Source organism: Schistocerca americana, chromosome 4 (assembly GCF_021461395.2).
Source record: "Schistocerca americana isolate TAMUIC-IGC-003095 chromosome 4, iqSchAmer2.1, whole genome shotgun sequence".
Classification (NCBI taxonomy): Eukaryota; Metazoa; Arthropoda; class Insecta; order Orthoptera; family Acrididae; genus Schistocerca; species Schistocerca americana.
In genome coordinates this window covers 152540340-152564096 of record NC_060122.1, presented here as the reverse complement: position 1 = coordinate 152564096, position 23757 = coordinate 152540340, and positions in this window count along the sequence as shown.

The window sequence follows — 23757 nt, the reverse complement described above, 5'->3', positions numbered from 1 at the left end:
TGCAGGAAGCATTCTATCATTATTATAACAATAGGTATCCATTCAGGCTCACTGGGTCGTAATGGTAAGTCAAACATTAGTCAATGTTCAAAATATACAAATGTGTGTGAAATCTTATGGGACTTAACTGCTAAGGTCATCAGTCCCTAAGCTTACACACTACTTAACCTAAATTATCCTAAGCACAAACACACACACCCATGCCCGAGGGAGGACTCGAACCTCCGCCGGGACCAGCCGCACAGTCCATGACTGCAGCGCCTTAGGTCGCTCGGCTAATCAAAATGGTTCAAATGGCTCTGAGCATTACGGGACTTAACATCTGAGGTCATCAGTCCCCTAGAACTTAGAACTACTTAAACCTAACTAGCCTTAGGACATCACACACATCCGTGCCCGAGGCAGGATTCGAACCTGCGACCGTAGCAGTCGCTCGGTTCCGGACTGATCGCCTAGAACCGCTAGACCACCGCGGCCGGCGGCTAATCCCGCGCGTCATTAGTCAATGAATGGGTTTATTACACATATGATGCGTGTAGAATGTATGCATCATCAGGTATCCAGGAACGATTATTGCACATAGAGATGGCGTTTCAAGTTGTGAGTGAAACAAACACTATCAGACTAATGAGTTTGCGAGTATAAAAGTATCTGACATAAATTGCCGTACCTTTCGATTGCACTGAGCTAGAAGCTAACGTTTATCTTACAGCCTTGGCACCGTAGACATGTGACATGAATTTCAACTTAATGTGTCCACCCGTTTCTGAGATAAAGAGGTCGTTGGAGACGGGCGAACAAACGGAAAACCTGATTACATATTACTTTTATTTCTTAAAAATTTACAGTTTTCGGATTTTCTCCTTTGGCTGAAAGCATCCTTTTTGCCAAATTTCATGATTGAGGCCAACGGGAAGTACCCTAGAAGTTTTGTCGTGTGAGGTAGCGAATATTAAAATATGTGACATAAATGACCGTATCTCTGACTGCATTGACTTAGAAGCTTCGATATTTTACACCGCCAAGGGACCATAGACCTCAGTGTGTGGCATAAATTTCAACTTGATGCGTCTACCCATTGCTTAGAAAAAGAGGTTTTAGCAGTTGGACGGACAGGCGGAGAGACGATAACAGAGCTATCCTACAAGGGCTCCGTTTTTACCTATTGAGGCACGGAACATAAATAAAGACGAAATATAAATCTGTTATTGACTGCAGGAAGGAAAGGAATCTAAAGAGGAAGAAAGTGCAAAGAAGAAGGAATACCATAAATACTACATAAAGTATTGGTTAAAAACAGTCTTGGTTGGAATTTTATTTTTTTATTTTTCAACGACGCGTTACATCTTATTTACACATCTTCAGGTTATCTTTTCTAGACGGACGCGAGGGGCACCAAGATCTGCATAACGCATTCCCGTTCACAGGAGCGAGTAACAGTAAGACGGGGAGAAATGCTACTTTGAAAGGGTACAGTACCGCCCGACATTGAAAATAGGTACTACATACTTCATTACTTTTGTCAGAACAACACATTTTTTTGTAAAATAACTCAATTTCAATTAATAAAGCGAAGCCAGATACCAGTGTGGGAAAGAATGACAATTTATTTATTTAATTGATCACATGTGCACTCCCTCAAAATAAATCCCTACATCCAGTTTGGTGAGATCTGTGAAATGAATGAATGTATGGTCGTCTGCTAACCGCAGATAGTGAATGTGAATATATGATCATCTTTGAGACGATCCTTTGGCCACCTTTGGTGGGACCAAAGGGATGAAATTTACCTGAGCTTTGAGCGCCTGAAATGTGGCTGACCAATACGTAGCAAGGTGCTCCCCCACTTCAGCAGAGGTGCGAGAGGACCTGAAGAACGGCCATGTTTCAGCACTCTGCCGCTGGATCTTGTGCTGTTAAGACCTGTCTTGGGTGTGCTCCGTAAAGACAAAAGAGTGGAGACATGGTATGCATGTGGAATATTTAAGAGTAGTTTGAAATAATAATTTCTCTATTTCAGGAACTTTTGTGGGGAGAATTAAATGTCAGGCAGGTAATATTAATGGGATCGTAGTAATCTTTGGAAGTGACCAACGGTCACAATGAAACCACGAGTAGCAATAAGTTGAAATACTTCCGTGTGCTTAAGTTAAGCTGAATTACTAGCGTGTGTACTATAAGTTGAAATACTTAAGAAATAGCGTGTGTAGGACTTGAAATTAGAGGCGAGTACTTCCACGTTGTGAGTACAGTGTGAATCTCAATCTGTGTATGAGACAAAGGATGAAGAGAAGTACTCGTCCATGGTATCAGTTGAGGACTCGCGTGTGTGATGAATATGTTCTTAATATTACTTTGCGTGATATGATTCCGTGTGACGCTAGATTCAAACTCTGAGAGAGAAGCAAGGTGAGTCGGCCGTCTATCCAGCAACGCCACTTGGCTTGCATTGCACAGGAACACGTGCATATATCTCCAGAGTTCATAGTAGGAAAGTAGAATTACAAAGTGGGGCAGTGTCGTGTGAAACTGGGATAAATACTAATTGAAGTGGGAAAGCTGAAGGTGATAGTGTTGTGAATATTCCCTGTGTAGTATTTGATGTTGTAGTGTGGTGTATGTCATGTAATTTGGGTATGTGTGGTTTGCATGGGGGAGTAGCGAGGTAGTTTCAAAAGATTAGTGGGCTATGCTTGTTCCTTGGGTACCGCTCGGTCTGGAGGAAAGTTTCGTGATGATGATTGTGAGAGTCGAAGCGTGAGGTATAATAAAAGATCCACCATCCTATCCAGAAAGTGCACTGTAGCGTTAAATAATTACGAGACCATAAGATAGAGATTCACCAATATAAAGCCATGCCCACTGGGCGGAATTTCTCATGTGTTATTGTTGTAGGCTATAGAATTTGTGTGTTTAGGTTATAGAATTTATCGGAATAAATAAGATAGTGAAAAGAAAAAGATTGGTGGCCTTTTCCTTCGAATTGTATGTTGTCATGATATCCACAGTTTATAATGTGTGCGCCACTCATATTCAGTGCGATGGCCACGTGTTGATAAAAGCTGTTAAATAAAAAAAAGAAAATAGAAAGAAAATGTGGTATTGCCAGTGCGTAGTGAACAGTCAGAGTACTGTAAATTACTGATAGTCAGATGTGCGTTTCCGTTGCGTATTATTCATACAGGAGGATAATTTGTAACTTAATTGTGAGTACGAGAGTTCATGTTACTCGATAAATAACAATAAATCCACTCGCTTGGCAGACCACTCATCTTGCAGTCCTGACTGCTTGATGCCACAGTATGAGCAAGGCATGTGGGTGCCTCTCAACTTAAACACATATCGCGCTCTAAGACAGTCTCCACCAATGAGGTTTATAGATTCATATAAGTAATGAAGATAAATCAGAATGGGAACTAGTACACAGATCTGCAGATATAGCGACACGTTGCAGAATGATGCTGGCTAGCACACACGGGCAACACCGGAAGCTGGAAAGTAGTAGTATGGGAACACGGCCCCAATCACCCCCGCTGCTCCCCTTGCCACTGAATTTATGGCGCCCCAGCCAACCATGATGTTGACGGGCGACGTGTTTACAAGCAGGCCGGGACGTCCTGTCCAGAATATATGACACTGACGAGAGACGGTGTGTCACGTCTTCTGGACTATAACTTCCCTGATCTTATTATCAATGCGTGTGCACTGCCATTATGCACGAATAGCATAATGGAGTGAAGCGTTTTTACATTAATAATGACTTGCAAAAGACATATTACTTTCCAGAACTACATATGAGTCGTCCAACAGCAGTAATGTCGGAAAATGCACTTAAAATTAAAATAAAAACAACGGAGCCTCACAGAGGAATTATTTGAATGGGACAGAAGTCGGTAGATGTGATGCGCATGTACAGACAAACAAATGATTACAGATTCAGAGAAATTGGATGATTATTTCCAGAGAAGGAGTTTCACAAGTTGAGCAATTCAACAACGGAGCGTTAGGTCGTCAGAATCCCGATTTGGTGGGAGGACTCTGCCCGTAATACTTCAGACGTTCTCAATTGGCGAGAGGCACGACGACATTGCTGGCAAAGGTAGGGTTTGGCAAACACGAAGACAAGCAGTAGGAACTCTCGTCTTGCGCGGGCGGGCGCTGTCTTGCTGCCCACTGTGGGTTGCCACAAAGGGCAACAAAACGGGATGTGGAGTATCGACGACGTACCACTGTACTGTAAGGGAAACAAGGATGACAACTAAAGAGAACGTTCCCTGAAGAGAAACGTCACCCCACACCGTCACTCCTGGTTCTCGGCTGTATGGTGGCCGGCAGTCAGTTTGGTATCCCACCATTCTCTGGGACGTCTCCAGACACGTCTTTGCTGGTCATAGCGGCTCAGTTCGAAACAAGACTCGTCACTGAAGACAATTCTACTCTAGTCAATGATATTCCACGGCGAAGAACTGTCCGGAGGCGCACAAGACAGCTGTGGGATATCAAGCCGACTGTTTCCCGCCATACGCTCCTGCAACCAAGAGTGATGATACGGGATACCATTTTTTCTAATAGGAGGACCCACTTGGTTGTCAACCGCGCCACCCTTATAACACAGCGGTACGTCGATGGTATTCTACGCCCCGTTTTACTACACTTGATGGCAAGCCATCCCGGGCTACATTCCAGCAAAATCATGACCGGCTGCACGCGGCGAGTTTTTACTGCTTGCCGAACCCCATCTTGGCCAGAAAGGTCGTCGGATCTCTCACCAAATGAGACCATTTGGAGCGTTGTGGGTAGAGTCCTACAATAAGCTCGGCATTTTGGCGATCTAACGAGCTACTTTATGGTTAAATGATGATGGCGTTCTCTTCAGTAAAATATTCGCAAACAAAATATTCCCCCAATCAGATCTCAGGAGGAAGTCACCACCAGGAGAAACAAAAACGGCATTCTGCGGATCGGGGCGTGAAATGTTAGACCCCTAAATTCGGCAGGTAGGTTAAAAAATTTAAAAAGAGTCACACTTTGGTTGAAGTTAGATAGAGTAGGAATTAGTGGAGTTCAGTGGCAGGAGGAACTGGACTTCTGGTCGGGTGAATACAGGGTTATAAATACGAAATCGAATGGTTCAAATGGCTCTGAGCACTATGAGACTTAACATCTGAGGTCATCAGTCCCCTAGAACTTAGAACTACTTAAACCTAAGTAACCTAAGGACAGCACACACATCCATGCCCGAGGCAGGATTCGAACCTGCGACCGTGGCAGTCGCGCGGTTCCGGACTGAAGCACTTAGAACCGCTCGGCCACCGCGGCCGACACGAAATCAAACAAGGTTAATTCAGAAGTAGGTTTAATAACAAATAAAACAACTGAAATGCGGGTAAGCTACTACGAGCAGCACAGTGAACGCATTACTGTAGCCAAGATAGACACGAAGCTCACACACACCACAATAGTACAAGTTTACATACCAACTAGCTCCACATATAATGAAGAGGTTGAAATATATGACGAGGTAAAGGTATTCAGATAGTTAAGGGAGACGAAAATGTATTTGTGATGGGGAATGATACTCGATAGTAGGAAAAGATAGAGAAGGAAAAATAGTAGGTGAATATAGACTGGGGAAAAGAAATGGAAGAGGAGGCCGCCTGGTAGAATTTTGCACGAATCATATTTCAATCATCGCTAACACTTTATTTAAGAATCATAAAAAAAGTCTGTGTACACACATGCGACCTGGAGACACCGGAAAGTTTCAGATCGATTATATGACGCTACGACAGAGATTTGGGAACCAGATTTTAACTTGTAAGACATTTCCAGAGGCAGATGTGGGCTGCGACCGTTATTTATTGCTTATAAGCTGTAGATTAAAATTGAAGAAATTGGAAAAAGGTAAGAAATGAGGGAAAAGGAACTTGGATAAGTTCAAAGAACCAGAGGTTGCTGAGAGTTTCAGAGGGAGCATTATGCAACCGTTGACTAGAATTGGAGAAAGGAGTAAAGTAGAAGACGAATGGGTAGCTTTAAGATAAGAAATAGTGAAGGCAGCAGAGGATCAAATAAGTAAAACGACAAGGCCTAGTGAAAATCCTTCGTTAATACGATAGATATTGAATTTAATAGATGAAAGTAGAAAATATAAAAATGTAGTAAATGAAGCAAGCGAAAGAGAATACAAACGTTTAGAAAATCAGATTGACAGGAAGTGCAAAATGGATCAGCAGGAAAGGCTAGATGACAATGTAACGATTTAAAAGCATAACAAGTTTTGTTTGCGTGGCCATCCTCCGCAGCAAGCACAGAAATATTTGTTTTGTAAATAAAAACCGTCTCTTCTTGTTGCACTGCATATTTCACTATGGAGAAGATGGATACCGCGTACAGGAAAATTAAAGAGGTCTATGGGAAAAGAGAAGCAGCTGTATGAATGTCAAGACATCCGGTCGAAAACCAGTCCTAAGCAAAGAAGGGGAAGCTGGAATATGGAAGGAGTATATTCTACAGAAGGTCTACACAAGGGAGGCAAACTTGAAGGCAATATTATAGACAGGGAAGATGACGTAGATGAAGATAAGTAGGGAGATATGATAATCCGATAAGAATCTGACGGACCTCTGAAAGATCTCAGTCGAAACAAGATCTGGGAGTAGACGACATTCCGTCAGAACTATTTATAGCCTTGGGAGAGCTAGGCATGACTCTTTCGTCTTGTCTCCAAGATGTATGAGACGGGCGAAATTCCTTCAGACATCAAAAAGACTGTAGTAAGAATGGTAAAACTGCTGGAAACAGACACCGGGGAAGATCAGTTTGAATTCCGAAGAAATGCAGGAACATGCGAGGCCACACTGACTCTAACACTTATCTTAGTGTAGACTTAGACAAAGCTTTTGACAGTGTATACTGGAATCCACTCTTTGACATTCTGAAGATACCACGGGTAAAATAGACGAAGTGGAAGGGTATTTACTATTTGTACACAAACCTGACACCAGTTACAAGAGTAGAGGGGCATAAAAGTGGATGAGAAAAGAGTGAGACAGGGTTGTAGCCTATCCCCAATGTTATGCAGTCTGTACATTGAGCAAGCATTAAATGAAATCGAAGAAGAATCTGGAGTAGGAAGTAAAGGCCAGGGAGAAGAAATCAAAACTTTGAGGTTTGGCAGTGAAATTGTAATTCTGTCAGAGACATCAAAGGACTAGCAAAAGGAGCTGAACGGAATGGACATTAACTTGAAAGGAGGATATAATATGAACATTAACAAAAACAAAACAAGAATAATGGAATGTAGTCGAATTAAATCAGGTGATAGTGAGGGAGTATGATTAGGAAACGAGCCCCTTAAAGTAGTAGGTGAGTTTTGCTATTTGGGCAACAAAATGCTCGTAAAAAATGATGGCCGAGCTAGAGAGAGTTTGAAATGTAGACTGAAAATGGCAAGAATAGCATTTCTGAAGACGAGAAATTTATTAACATCGAATATACATTTAAGTGTTAGAAAATCTTTTCTAAAAGTGCACTACTGGCCATTAAAATTGCTACACCAAGAAGAAATGCAGATGATAAACAGGTATTCATTGGACAAGTATATTATACTAGAACTGACATTTTCACGCAATTTGGGTGCATAGATCCTGAGAAATCAGTAACCAGAACAACCACCTCTGGCCGTAATAACGGTCTTGATGCGCCTGGGCATTGAATCAAACAGAGCTTGGATGGCATGTACAGGTACAACTGGCCATGCAGCTTCAACACGATACCACAGTTCATCAAGAGTAGTGACTGGCGTATTGTGACAAGCCAGTTGCTCGGCCACCATTGACCAGACGTTTTCAATTGATGAGAGATCTGGAGAATGTGCTGGCCAGGGCAGAAGTCGAACATTTTCTGTATCCAGAAAGGCCCGTACAGGACCTGCAACATGCGGTCGTGCATTATCCTGCTGAAATGTAGGGTTTCGCAGGGATCGAATGAAGGATAAGAGCCACGTAACACATTTGAAATGTAAGACCACTGTTCAAAGTGCCGTCAATGTGAACAAGAGGTCACCGAGACGTGTAACCAATGGCACCCCATACCATCACGCCGGGTGATACGCCAGTATCTAATGTGCTTTCATCGCAATGTCACCAAGCACGGATGTGAGCATCATGATGCTGTAAAGAGAACCTGGATTCATCCGAAAAAATTACGTTTCGCCATTCGTGCACCCAGGTTCGTCGTTCAGTACACCATCGTAGGCGCTCCTGTCTGTGATGCAGCGTCAAGGGTAACCGCAGCCATGGTCTCGGAGCTGATAGCCCATTGCTGCAGATGTCGTCGAACTATTCGTGCAGATGGTTGTTGACTTGCAAACGTCCCCATCTGTTGACCCAGGGATCGAGACGTGGCTGCACAATCCGTTACAGCCATGCGGATAAGATGCCTGTCATCTCGACTGCTAGTGATACGAGGCCGTTGGGATCGAGCATGGCGTTCCGTATTACCCTCCTGAACCCCCCGATTCCATATTCTGCTAACAGTCGTTGGATCTCGACCAAAGCGAGCAGCAATGTCGCGATACGATAAATCGCAATCGCGATAGGCTACAATCCCACCTTTATTAAAGTCGGAAACGTGATGGTACGCATTTCTCCTCCTTACACGAGGCATCACAACAACGTTTCACCAGCCAACGCCGGTCAAGTGCTGTTTGTGTATGAGAAATCGGTTGGAAACTTTCCTCGTGACAGCACGTTGTAGATGTCGCCACCGGCGCCAACCTTGTGTGAATGCTCTGAAAAGCTAATCATTTGCATATCACAGCAACTTCTTCCTGTCGGTTAAATTTCGCTTCTGTAGCACGTCATCTTCGTGGTATAGCAATTGTAATGGCCAGTAGTGTACTTAGGTAGAGTTCTGTCACCAACAGTACTGGAAGGTTGCGTTGCTGTAGGAAAGCTGAACGGGAGCAGATATGATTAGCGAACAAATTAACACAGTAAAAAGAAGGTTTACTTGTATTTCTCCAAGCCTGCAAAGACTCATTACAAGTTATGCAGCAAGTAGTAGGGTCCAGCTCTCAGTTCCAGCAAGAATGAGGATCTCTGTACTAAAGCACGAATGAGGGTGTCAAAGACGCGAGTAGGCAGCGTCTGTGTAGTGTCACGTAGCGAAGAGACTCCAAGTGCGAGAGGGTCATGTGGCTGCCGACGACCATCCTATATCATGGTGGCAGAGGGCACTCGTCGTACAGAGCTGGTGAAGGCATGGCTCACTGGGTGTGTTCCATTGGGTCCACCAGATCCCGCTCGACCACTATCGGTGCTTGACTGAAACTTGCAAGTCCGTTGTCAAGTTTGACATCCTTGGGGTGGTACTGATGTGTGATACCACAGTAACTGCAGAAGATTGCCTTGGTACGGGTCATGATATGGAATATAGCAACAGTGAGAGTCTGGCATGTATTTCCAGGTATTGGGATAGTGTTACGAAGGAAGCACTTGAAATTAAATTAGGATGTAACCTAGTAAATAGAGATGTAGGTTTTCACATAAAAAAGTCTACATGGAATCCGGCTATCTTGCTGGTCAAAAAGGAGAGGAACGGAGTTATTGCTACTTCACCCATTGGTTATTAATATTCTGACGTCAGCCACCTATGGTTGTATGGCGGTGCTAGTGCATACAGTGTGTGTGTGTGTGTGTGTGTGTGTGTGTGTGTTATCTTTCTGGATGTGCTCTGCAAGCCGAGGTTTTGAATTCACTTGCAGGGCGCTTCCTTGCTGAATTTGAGCCCTGAAAATGACACGATTTTTAATTATCAAAATACCAACTGTCGTCGATGATTTCACCTTAAATTATTTTAACCTAAGCTGGGAGACACTCGGGTTTAGCAGTTCCCGTTCACGCTTTTAAAATTGCACGAATTAACAATTTTCTATACTTTTTGTTATTCTCCTTCCACATCTGAGTGGGTGTCAGTGTTGTAAAAGACAGAAGTTTGACATCTTTTATTGTTATTTGGAGGTTCTGGAAGAATAAAACGAAATGGGAGCAATAGCTTCGTTCTGCCATCAAAACCTCTGGATAATTTGACATAACGTTCATTGCTATACCCTGTCCCTGTTTTGGCTGAAGAATTACGTCGGCTGTGTGAAAGTCAGTTTAGCGAGATGTGAAGATGCCGTCGCTATTGCAGTGAATAGACTGCCAGTTATGGGAGAGAGATGTAATGCGTTCTAATGAAACAGAACAGGAGCCAAAACCGAACCCTGTGGTACGCCATTGTTTAATTTATATTTTCTGCTCGATCTGATCAAATTCAGATGTACTTAGTGGTGTCACTGCCAGACACCACACTTGCTAGGTGGTAGCCTTTAAATCGGCAGCGGTCCGCTAGTATACGTCGGACCCGCTTGTCGCCACTATCAGTGATTGCAGACCGAGCGCCGCCACACGGCAGGTCTAGTCTAGAGAGACTCCCTAGCACTCGCCCCAGTTGTACAGCCGACTTTGCTAGCGATGGTTCACTGTCTACATACGCTCTCATTTGCAGAGACGACAGTTTAGCATAGCCTTCAGCTACGTCATTTGCTACGACATAGCAAGGCGCCATACTAAGTTACTATAATTACTATCTTCAAGAATGTATTCTGAACAGATAATATTGTGAATCATGTACCGTCAAGAGCGGCGTTCATTATTAATGGATTAAAGTTAAGTATCAAACTAACTACGTCCGATTTCTGAATTCTCATTCCTTGTCATGTTTCAGACCTCACGTCAGTATAGTTCATCCCTCCCCACGCCAGCATGCGTGAGCTAAAACGAGTGCATTTCGGCCTCCACTCGTAACACGGTGTTGGCTCTTCTGCTAACACAAATTACACTCCTGGAAATTGAAATAAGAACACCGTGAATTCATTGTCCCAGGAAGGGGAAACTTTATTGACACATTCCTGGGGTCAGATACATCACATGATCACACTGACAGAACCACAGGCACATAGACACAGGCAACAGAGCATGCACAATGTCGGCACTAGTACAGTGTATATCCACCTTTCGCAGCAATGCAGGCTGCTATTCTCCCATGGAGACGATCGTAGAGATGCTGGATGTAGTCCTGTGGAACGGCTTGCCATGCCATTTCCACCTGGCGCCTCAGTTGGACCAGCGTTCGTGCTGGACGTGCAGACCGCGTGAGACGACGCTTCATCCAGTCCCAAACATGCTCAATCGGGGACAGATCCGGAGATCTTGCTGGCCAGGGTAGTTGACTTACACCTTCTAGAGCACGTTGGGTGGCACGGGATACATGCGGACGTGCATTGTCCTGTTGGAACAGCAAGTTCCCTTGCCGGTCTAGGAATGGTAGAACGATGGGTTCGATGACGGTTTGGGTGTACCGTGCACTATTCAGTGTCCCCTCGACGATCACCAGTGGTGTACGGCCAGTGTAGGAGATCGCTCCCCACACCATGATGCCGGGTGTTGGCCCTGTGTGCCTCAGTCGTATGCAGTCCTGATTGTGGCGCTCACCTGCACGGCGCCAAACACGCATACGACCATCATTGGCACCAAGGCAGAAGCGACTCTCATCGCTGAAGACGACACGTCTCCATTCGTCCCTCCATTCACGCCTGTCGCGACACCACTGGAGGCGGGCTGCACGATGTTGGGGCGTGAGCGGAAGACGGCCTAACGGTGTGCGGGACCGTAGCCCAGCTTCATGGAGACGGTTGCGAATGGTCCTCGCCGATACCCCAGGAGCAACAGTGTCCCTAATTTGCTGGGAAGTGGCGGTGCGGTCCCCTACGGCACTGCGTAGGATCCTACGGTCTTGGCGTGCATCCGTGCGTCGCTGCGGTCCGGTCCCAGGTCGACGGGCACGTGCACCTTCCGCCGACCACTGGCGACAACATCGATGTACTGTGGAGACCTCACGCCCCACGTGTTGAGCAATTCGGCGGTACGTCCACCCGGCCTCCCGCATGCCCACTATATGCCCTCGCTCAAAGTCCGTCAACTGCACATACGGTTCACGTCCACGCTGTCGCTGCATGCTACCAGTGTTAAAGACTGCGATGGAGCTCAGTATGCCGCGGCAAACTGGCTGACACTGACGGCGGCGGTGCACAAATGCTGCGCAGCTAGCGCCATTCGACGGCCAACACCGCGGTTCCTGGTGTGTCCGCTGTGCCGTGCGTGTGATCATTGCTTGTACAGCCCTCTCGCAGTGTCCACAGCAAGTGTGGTGGGTCTGACACACCGGTGTCAATGTGTTCTTTTTTCCATTTCCAGGAGTGTACTTTACAACAGAAACTAACATCTCCTGCAGGCGACGACGGTAGTTGATAGGCAGGATTCGGGCCCACTGTGTTGCAGTGTTTCCCGCCACGATATGGTAAATCTACCCGCAGTGGTGCCGTAAGGGCGGGCGAGCTGCAGCCACAGAGTGGATAGCGCAGCGCGACCGAATTTCCGCCCCGTGCTGGATGATGCCGCAGCTCTGACAGCCGCCTAATTAATTCTGTAACTGGAGGAGGGATGGAGGGAGCGAGTGAGTCTGCCACTGAGCGGGCGGTCTCCAGTCGAGTCGTGAGGGAGGGAGGGAGGCTATCCAGTCGCTCCGTTCTGCACTAATTACGACGGCTTAATGAGCAGCGCGGCCACCGCCAGCTGCGAAACGTCGAACCGCAGCCTGCGGGAGCCTCTCCAGAGCGAATAATCTGCATAAGTACAGCCCGACGTCTTGCAGCAGCACCAGCAGGTCAATAGATTTGAGGCAGCTTCCAAGTCTCCCGCAGAAATCAGCCGTAGGGTCTCGAAAATCTGGCGCCGTATCACAGCTGTAAACGGAATGAGATGATTCTAGCGAGAAAGGATATTTCGGGGCTACTTGTACTGCTGTCCATATTTAATTTTTTAAACGGCTGTTAATGACGTCAGTTAGGTACATACCACCAGCGAAACGAAAAGGTCAATATTGTGAGAGGGCTGTTGTTGTGGTCTTCAGTCCAGAGACTGGTTTGATGCAGCTCTCCATGCTACTCTATCCTGAGCAAGCTTCTTCATCTCCCAGTACCGACTGCAACCTACGTCCTTCTGAATCTGTTTAGTGTATTCATCTCTTGGTCTCCCTCTACGAATTTTACCCTCCGTGCTGTCCTCCAATACTAAATTGGTGATCCATTGATGCCTCAGAATGTATCCTATCAACCGATCCCTTCTTCTAGTGAAAGGGCTATTTCAGCCAAAACCATCTGTATAGATATGTGGTCTGTTGGTTTCCAGGGCTGATAACATTTCATTTAAGTGAGACTATGACAAGTTTTCGGTGTTAAGGGTTCACCGTTTATAATAAACTAGCTGACAAACACGGCATTTCCTGGGTATCCATTTTGCCAGTTTTCAATTAAAAACGTAGTGTTACTGTACACTGAGCGCAGCTGCCTCGCGTTATCTACAACGCGATGTTGTTAGCATCTCTATTACAACGCCTCTCCATACCTCTAAAGACAGCTACTGTTTTCGCCTGCAACCGTTTGCGCTTCGCACTTGAAAGTTGTCAAAAGTGCTGCCACGTGTCAGATATTTCCTTAAGCTGACTGAACTGCAGGAGTGTCTTAGTAATAACGAATAAATGCATTAAAACTCCATCAATGATGTGATATTTCTTCATGCATCTCAGTGTTTATGATGTCCTACTTCTTGAACTATGTCTTGTACAATGATATATTTGTGTAGGTGCATTCAGCTCCATATTTGGATACTGTCTGCGAACTATGTTGTGAATATCGTTAGCAGCAAAGAAGTAATAAATGTACACACACAAAAATACATAAACTATTATAGTATCTATGGATACTCTTTTTTCCTTGCATGTACTAATATAATGGCTGTTAATTATGTAAAAACATGAAACACCTGAAGCCATCGTTTTGATATTATTTTATTATATTGCAACAAGTTTCGGTGACTCAGTACATCACCTGCAAGCCTTGACTCACACTGACAGGGTGAATTCGAATCCCATAAGTGGCCAAAATCTATGAAGTGGCTTCCGTAAAATACTTTAACAGCGATGTTGTGACTGCACACATCAACTACTAGGTACAGAGACGACGTCACTTTTACAGTATTCTACGGCTATCTTGGCCACTGGTGGGCCCGTGTATACGATTGGAAATTTGTTTGGAAGATAGGAGACGAGATACTGGCAGAATTAAAGCTGTGAGGACAGATTCTGTGTTGTGCTTGGGTAGCTCAGTTGGTAGAGCATGTGCCCGCCAAAGGCGAAGGTCCCGAGTTCGAGTCTCGGTCCCGCCCATAGTCTTAATCTTCCAGGAAGTTTCACATCAGCGCTCACTCCGCTCAGAGTGAAAATCACATTCTGGAGATATCCCCCAGGTTGTAATTAAGCTATGTCTCCGCAATATCCTTTCTTCCAGGAGTGCTAGTTCTGCAAGGTTCGCAGAAGAGCTTCTGTGAACTTTAGAAGGTAGGAGACGAGATGCAGGCAAAATTAAAGCTGTGAGGACGGGTCGTGAGTCGTGCTTGGGTAGCTCAGTTGGTAGAGCACTTGCCCGCGAAAGGCAAAGGTCCCGAGTTCGAGTCTCGGACCGGCACATAGTTTTAATCTGCCAGGAAGTTTCATATCAGCGCAACTCTGCCGCAGAGTGAAAATCTCATTCTGGAAATATACGATTCAAGTTCACCCCCTCAGCGTTAGTTAGGGCCTGAATATGGTGTACTGAGTAATCGGAACTGGTTGCAATATGCCACGATAACATCAAAACAACAGCTGCAGGTGTTTTATCTTTTTACGTATGTACGGGCTGACATCCTGACCATCAGTCACAAGGATCGACATACAAAATGGCCTTAATTACTTTGTAACTAATAGTATAAATTTATATTTTAATATGATCACAGTTATTTTGCCAATTTGAAAAAGTAATGTAAAAGTGTCACCTTACCCCAGTGCTGTCGCAAGATGACTTTGACTGTGGGAGAAAATGACAGTAAAGTTGAATACACTTTTAATCTTAAAACGTTTAACACATTACATTAATTAATCAAAGGTTGCTATGTATTTCTTATTGAGTAGTATGTTAGGGAATCTTAGTTTCTCATTAATTAAAATCACACTCAAATTTTCCTTTTCCAACATTCGAACACTCCCACACCACCACGTGTGTCACAGCATTCGGTCTTTTGCTAGAGGATCAATGTACATCTAGTCAGATGCAGGACACTGCATTATAATTTTTAGAACTTTTTATATATTGCTTTAAACGTTATTCCTCCAGTTTGGTTTTCCTTTTCAAATATCATCTCTAAAATTGTTGATCTTCCTAAAAAACGTATCCTTGTTGTATTTTGATTTTTCATTTATTTCGCACATTGTCTTTTAGGCAATAGTTTAAATTCAAAAATATTTCTAGCACGTGTTTGGCTTAATGGGAACAGCATGTGTTGAAGGTCCTGATTCACCGTTTCGCTTAAGCTCATGTACGTTAGGGAAATCATTAGTTTCTGTTAGTACGTCTCTTAGGCGCTGTGGATTGAGATGCACATTTCTCAGTGTCGGCATGGCCCTTGGCAGAAACAGAATCTGTAGTTTACGCAGTAGTAAAATCATTCTCGTCAAAGACAGGTGGTTCATAATGCTTGATCCTACATTCTTTGAAGCCATTTACTGCATTACCGACTATTGCTGATTTGAAATACGTCATGTTCAGTACACGCCGCAGTCAGAGACCCGCCCCGTCGGCTATAGGTTTCTGTCTTTTGGAGTGCGATAGGCAAGAATGATAAGTCAATAATAGTTCAGTTTATAATACCCTTCTTTGTACACAATAATATACAAGTCATGTGAGATTCTATTGTATAAGAAGTTTGAATGTGATAATGTTAGAAGTGGTATATTTAGGCAATCGGAATCAAAATTAATTATTCTTTTCCAAAACACGCCACAGTCAGTATACAAACAGTATGAACTGAATATCGTTTCTGTTACGTAATAAAAATATGTATTTATATGTTGTAGTGACATTAAACTGCTATCGCCAGTGGTATTCGGGCAAATTTTTAATAAGTTAAGAAACTGTAATAATTGAACACACTAACTGTTTCATTAGAAAGCAATCAGTTGCTTTTGCGTCTAATGTTGATCATGTATTTTACTCTGAAACACTAATTAACTAGCAAATCGCTCCCTCACATTAACAGTTACGATAATATTCTGTACGTTTGAGCAAAACAACATCTAAAGTAAACAAGGAAATAATTCGGCAGACCTAATTTCTTTACATAGATGTCCCGTAAATGTTGGTAACCGTAAGTGAGCATACAATTACCATACTTTGCAAACAATAAAACGCTAAATAATAAAAAATCATTTATCTTGAATGTTTCTTGAATAATACTGTCAGAATAAAGTTACTTTTAGATTAATAAATGACAGTTCTTGAAATTCAAATTCGATTACGACACTGTCTGCACCACTTAATCAAACTTAATCGATAAGATAGTTTTATAAGACTCACAAACTTCTGACAGTCGTTGTTAAGAATATAAGATAGCTTTCAACATCAAAAATATGTGGTTAAGGTAACTTGTAGGATTTGGGTCAGGAACCTATCACAGGTGAAACTTCGCCTGGGTCAATAACAGTCTGTACGCACACGTAAAGTAAGCTACGAGGGCTATTCAGAAAGTTGGTAACGTATCCGTTTGACGCCGCTAGACGCGCGCCGATCGCGTATGTTTTCGTATGTGCGTGCTCGGCAGCTCAGTCGGCATCCATCCGTGACGGCAGGGACGTCTCTGCGCGTCCGGTTTTTTCGATATTCGAATTTTAAATGTGGGCTGCAATCGAAAACCCGCCATTTTTGAGGTGCTGGATGTGATACGGTTTTTGTTGGCAAAAAAGCTAAAACCTATAGAAATGTATCGTGAACTCTGCGAATTGGACGGAAACAACGTAATGAGTGAATGTTCCCTCCGGAAATGGTGCATTCGGTTTACAAATGGCCGAACCAACGTTCATGATGAAGAGAAGAGTGGACGCCCGAGCATTGTCACTGACGATCTTGTCGCTAAAGTTGATGAAACGATTCGTGAAAACCATCTCTTCACAATAACGGAGCTTTCGCTTTCTTTTCCACAAGTTTCACGGACTTTGTTGTTTAAAATTGTCACTCAAAAGCTAGGCTACCACAAATTTTGTGCACGATGGGTGCCCAAAATGCTTACAGAGCACCTTAAAGATCAGCGAATGGGGGCAACGTTGACATTTCTGGAGGCCTACCACAAAACATGGTGATTCGTTACTGGATCGAATCGTAACCGGTGACGCGACTTGGGTGAAACACGTCAATTGCGAGACAAAATTACAGTCCATGGAGTGGGGGCACACAAGGTCCCCCCAAAAACCAAGAAAATGTTTGCAAACTTTGTCAGCAAGAAAGACACAATAATGACACAAAGTGTTACATACTACACGTTTGTTGTCTGAGGGAGTCACGTACAGGAAATAACAACCGAATATCGTACTTCTTATTCCACAAGGACTTAACTTGGAAGTACTGAAGAAGTAATACGTTAGGAAATACAGGGTGTTACAAAAAGGTATGGCCAAACTTTCAGGAAACATTCCTCACACACAAAGAAAGAAAATATGTTATGTGGACATGTGTCCGGAAACGCTTATTTTCCTTGTTAGTGCTGATTTTATTACTTCTCTTCAAACCACATTATTCACGGAATGGAAACACACAGCAACAGAACGTACCAGCGTGACTTCAAACACTTTTGTACAGGAAATGTTCAAAATGTCCTGCGTTAGCGAGGATACATGCATCCACCCTCCGTCGCATGGAATCCCTGATGTGCTGATGCAGCCCTGGAGAATGGCGTATTGTATCACAGCCGTCCACAATACGAGCACGAAGAGTCTCTACATTTGGTACCGGGGTTGCGTAGACAAGAGCTTTCAAATGCCCCCATAAATGAAAGTCAAGAGGGTTGAGGTCAGGAGGGAGTGGAGGCCATGGAATTGGTCCGCCTCTACCAATCCACCGGTCACCGAATCTGTTGTTGAGAAGCGTCCGAACACTTCGACTGAAATGTGCAGGAGCTCCATCGTGCATGAACCACGTGTTGTGTCGTACTTGTAAAGGCACATGTTCTAGCAGCACAGGTAGAGTATCCCGTATGAAATCATGATAACGTGCTCCATTGAGCGTAGGTGGAAGAACATGGGGCTCAATTAAGACATCACCATAATGCCTGCCCAAACGTTCACAGAAAATCTGTGTTGATGACGTCATTGCACAACTGCGTGCGGATTCTCGTCAGCCCACACACGTTGATTGTGAAAATTTACAATTTGATCACATTGGAATGAAGCCTCATCCGTAAAGAGAAGATTTGCACTGAAATGAGGATTGAGACATTGTTGGATGAACCATTCGCAGAAGTGTACCTGTGGAGGCCAATCAGCCGCTGATACTGCCTGCACACGCTGTACATGGTACGGAAACAACTGGTTCTCCCGTAGCACTCTCTATACAGTGACGTGGTCAACGTTACCTTGTACAGCAGTAACTTCTCTGACGCTGACATTAGGGTTATCGTCAACTGTACGAAGAATTTCCTCGTCCATTGCAGGTGTCCTCGTCGTTCTAGGTCTTCCCCAGTCGCGAGTCATAAGCTGGAATGTTCCGTGCTCCCTAAGACGCTGATCAATTGCTTCGAACGTCTGCCTGTCGGGACACCTTCGTTCTGGAAATCTGTCTCGATACAAACGTACCGCGCCACGGCTATTGCCCCGTGCTAATCCATACATCAAATGGGCATCTGCCAACTCCGCATTTGTAAACATTGCACTGACTGCAAAACCACGTTCGTGATGAACACTAACCTGTTGATGCTACGAACTGATGTGCTTGATGCTAGTACTCGAATCAGAAGATACGAACAGTGCTCGGCTTCTACGAGATCATCAAGAAGAAATCTAAGTATATTGTGCTGCCTCATTTGCTTCGGGGAAAGAGGACTCTGTAGAACCGAATTCACGTGGCGCCTCACATTGCATAGCTTATTCTACCACAGAGATTCCGAGAGAGTTCCCACTAGCATTAAAAGCCACGCAAGAGGCGAAGGCAGGAGTGAACCGCATAAAGTGCTTATGGATTGTCGAAGCTGATGATCATTGTATTACTGCAGGGACCATTGAGCCATACGGCTGAATAATTCTTAGTTGAACGTATCAAGTCCAATGCCTCAGAAAGTGGCCGTACCCCACGAAGCTTCAGCTAGCCTTTGCAATAAACTACTGCGGCTGTTTTCCAAAGATACTGTTGATAGGTAAATCTATCCACAGTGCTCTTCAGGTTCTTTAGAGAGGTCTAGCATTGTAATAGTGACCTACAGGTTCTTAAGAGTAGTAGATTGTCTCAGAATAATATCTGTTGGCAGCGGTTGGAATATTTACAGCTAAGATGTGCTGTAGCTGTGTTGCAACCAATCGTAAAAGCGAGGTTTGAAAATACTGGCCACCTACCAAAATTTGTTGAGGTAAATAATGATTCGAGATGCACGAAACCTGCCTCCACTTTCAAGACAAGAATCAAGTGCATGAAACGTAAAACGTATTTATGTATTGCGAAAAATAACCGTTTTAAGGATAATCATAAAATATAAAGATATTTTGACTGGCAATTTCTTGACAGAAATTATTGCTTGATTCTTATTTACTTGCATTTATGAAGTTGTTTCAGAACATCAACGAAACCCTGTCATAAAACATATATTTCCAAAATATTTTCTGTGTACATTATGATATGCAGTTTACTGTTTCAAATAAAATAAATGTTTAGCTGAAAACAAAGTTTACATTGAAAAAAATGAAGACAAAATACAAAACAACGACTGATGATGATTGGGTCCACGGCCATCGTAAAATTTGTAAGTCATTTCGCTTTATGTTGTTGAAGCATTATTTACTGCGATCGCAATTTCGAGAGGTGGTCATTTTCAAGGATTCTGAAAACAATCAGTCGTTAAATATAATGCGCATAACTGACAAACGTTGAAAGTGAAAATTTCGAAGATACTTACGTGGGATAATGTAACAACTCGATAATATAAAGCTGTGACATGCTATGTAAGAGCAGTTGGATATGGTGTTGCTAAATTATCTGATGTTCCATATACCATATATGTTAGAAAGCTTGTGAAATATGTAACGATATAAACACTTAAGTTTAAATTTCATGTAATAGCTGTGGTAAAGTGCAAAAGTGCTAATGAAATGAAATGAAATGTCGTGTGGCTAGGGCCTCCCTTCGGGTAGACCGTTCGCCTGGTGCTGGTCTTTTGAGTTGACGCCACTTCGGCGACCTGCGCGTCGATAGGGATGAAATGATGATGATTAGGGCAACACAACACCCAGTCCCTGAGCGGAGAAAATCTCCGACCCAGCCGGGAATCGAACCCGGGCCCTTAGGATTGACACTCAGCTACCGGGGGCGGACAAATATACAGAGTACATACCACGCGGCTCGTGAATTGTGGCCGCAAAAAGGAGAAAAGTGGCAGAAATGTGTGTTTGTGGGTTCCGTTTTCATTTAACACATGTGAAGACCACACGAAGAAAGCGAGGTAAGTCTTTTTAAGTAGAAAATGAGGTTACGAGAAATTCTGATGGGCAGCCGCTTGTATTACAAGGCAGTTAAAATTACTTTCGAATAATGTGGCAAGGCACCGAGGTACAATGAGTTTTACTTTAATGGTAACTGAAAGAAAGTTCTTCGTCGGTCTTCTCATGTAAAGAATGGAGCAAGTTGCGGTTTGCTTTAACTGTTAGCAGTACACTTGGGTAGACATGATCGGTTGAATTCCTTACGCTGTATTCTTTCCTTGCAGTATCAGCGTATAATTTGAACCCCGATCCTCTTAAGATCTTTAAAATGTGTGAACGATAGCAACTTGAAGGTGACAATCCATATGTTAATCAGCTAAAAGAGGAAGAATTATAGCAGAATGGGTCATGTATGTAGGAACGTTGTGTCAATGTTTCATGAGTTAGGCAGTGACTGTAGATGTTCACTGTTTGAGTGTTTCAAACAAATCAGAGCCCACGAAAGAGAACAGCTTATCAAGTGCTTTAATTTGTTAAGTGAGTGGAACGACAAATCTTTCTATACGAAAGAGAACAGCTTATCAAGTGCTTTAATTTGTTAAGTGAGTGGAACGACAAATCTTTCTATTTAACCAGCTTGATTTCTGTGACACTAATTGCTCGTAGAAGGCGTTAACATGATGATTCCAATGACAAAGATTCCTTATTATAATACATTGTAAGAATCAAACTAAATGACGCCAGTTGCCAAAAGGTCTTCACTGCTTTGCGTGGAATTATCATCAAATGTCCAACTTATACTGAAGATTTAGGGATTAAAGGAGCGAATGGAACTATTAGCTTTTTTGCACTGTTATGTTAGTTAGGGTTCCTGTAATATTCTGTGATCGGTGCTCCTGACAGAAACAAGATCAATGCAGTGTTCATATACGTCACTACCGCGTTCATACCTTTAAGAGGTTAGATAGTGTGAAAACAGTATTTCCAGTAAGTGGACACTCGTTCACAAAACGCGATAAAAGTTTTGGTTTGATAAAAACGAAAGTGACTAAAGAGTTACCGAATGCTCTAGAAACCGCAAGAGTCAATTAAAGGCTTTAAAAAGCCATTCCTGTCCAACAAGAAATTATGCGAGATTGGGAGACCTTATTAAAAGCATGTTAGAAACAGAAATGTTCTTTCGAGACATGAACTCTCAGTGAAGCTTTGACGGTGAAGGAAGGTAAGCTTTTCAAATACAGAATTACTTACAATGAAGCTCGACCACAAGTATTTCTAAACCTTCCTGTTGATCTACAAGTAGACATCGAGCCTGAGTATTAACCATAGGGACATGACGAAGCTCTACAGCCTCATCGAGCATATAATGATACTTGCTTTGTAATATGAAACTTTTTGAAAGGTAAATCATAACTGTTTCGCAAGTAACTAGTTCTGTGGACATGTTTTCAGAGCTCCTGCCAACACCTAACGAAAAATATGCAGACTTTCAAGAACTGAAACATGTTTAGGGTCACAGCGCAAGAAATTTCTATTCCAATCTACCACATAACGAACAAAAATGCGAGAAAAACAAAAACAAAATTACAATGTTAAACAACACAAAGAAGGGACGAAAGCTTTCCAATAATTGATAGACTTATCACATCCTTTTCTTGGTAAAGATTTATTCCCTTTGCATTTATTCTCTTTCTTACCATATACACTACTGGCCATTAAAATTGCTACAACAAGAAGAAATCCAGATGATAAACGGGTATTCATTGGACAAATATATTATACTAGAATTGACATGTGATTACATTTTCACCCAGTTTGGGTGAATAGATCTTGAGAAATCAGTACCTAGAATAACCACCTCTGGCCGTAATAACGGCCTTGATACGCCTGGGCATTGAGTCAAACAGAGCTTGGATGGCGTGTACAGTTACAGCTACCCATGCAGCTTCAACACGATACCACAGTTCATCAAGAGTAGTGACTGGCGTATTGTGACGAGCCAGTTGCTCGGCCACCATTGACTAGACGATTTCAATTGATGAGAGATCTGGAGAATGTGCTGGCCAGGGCAGCAGTCGAACTTTTCCTGTATCCAGAAAGGCCCGTACAGGACCTGCAACATGCGGTCGTGCATTATCCTGCTGAAATGTAGGGTTTCGCAGGGATCGAATGAAGGGTAGAGCCACGGGTCGTAACACATCTGAAATATAACTTGCACTGTTCAAAGTGCCGTGAATGCGAACAAGAGGTGACCGAGACGTGTAACCAATGGAACCCCATACCATCACGCAGGGTGATACGCCAGTATGGCGATGACGAATACACGCTTCCAATGTGCGTTCACTGCGATGTCGCCAAACACGCATGCGACCATCATGATGCTGTAAACAGAATTTGAATTCATCCGAAAAAATGATGTTTTGCCATTCGTGCACCCAGGTTCGTCGTTGAGTACATCATTGCAGACGCTCCTGTCTGTGATGCAGCGTCAAGGGTAACCGCAGCTATGGTCTCCGAGCTGATAGTCCGTGCTGCTGCAAACGTCGTCGAACTGTTCATGCAGATGGTTGTTGTCTTGGAAACGTTCCAATCTGTTGACTCAGGGATCGAGACGTGGCTGCTCGATTCGTTACAGCCATGTGGATAAGATGCCTGTCATCTCGACTGCTAGGTTTACGAGGCCGTTGGGATCCAGCACGGCGTTCCGCATTACCCTCCTGAACCCACCAATTCCATATTCTGCTAACAGTCATTGGATCTCGACCAACGCGAGCAGCAATGTCGCGATACGATAAACCGCAATCGCAATTGGCTACAATCCGACCGTTATCAAAGTCGGAAACGTTATGGTACGCATTTCTCCTCCTTACACGAGCCATCGCAACAACGTTCGCCGGCCGTGATGGCCGTGCGGTTCTAGGCGCTGGAGTCCGGAACCGCGGGACTGCTACGGTCGCAGGTTCGAATCCTGCCTCGGGCATGGATGTGTGTGATGTCCTTAGGTTAGTTAGGTTTAAGTAGTTCTAAGTTCTAGGGGACTGATGACCTAAGATGTTAAGTCCCATAGTGCTCAGAGCCATTTGAACCATTTTGAACAACAACGTT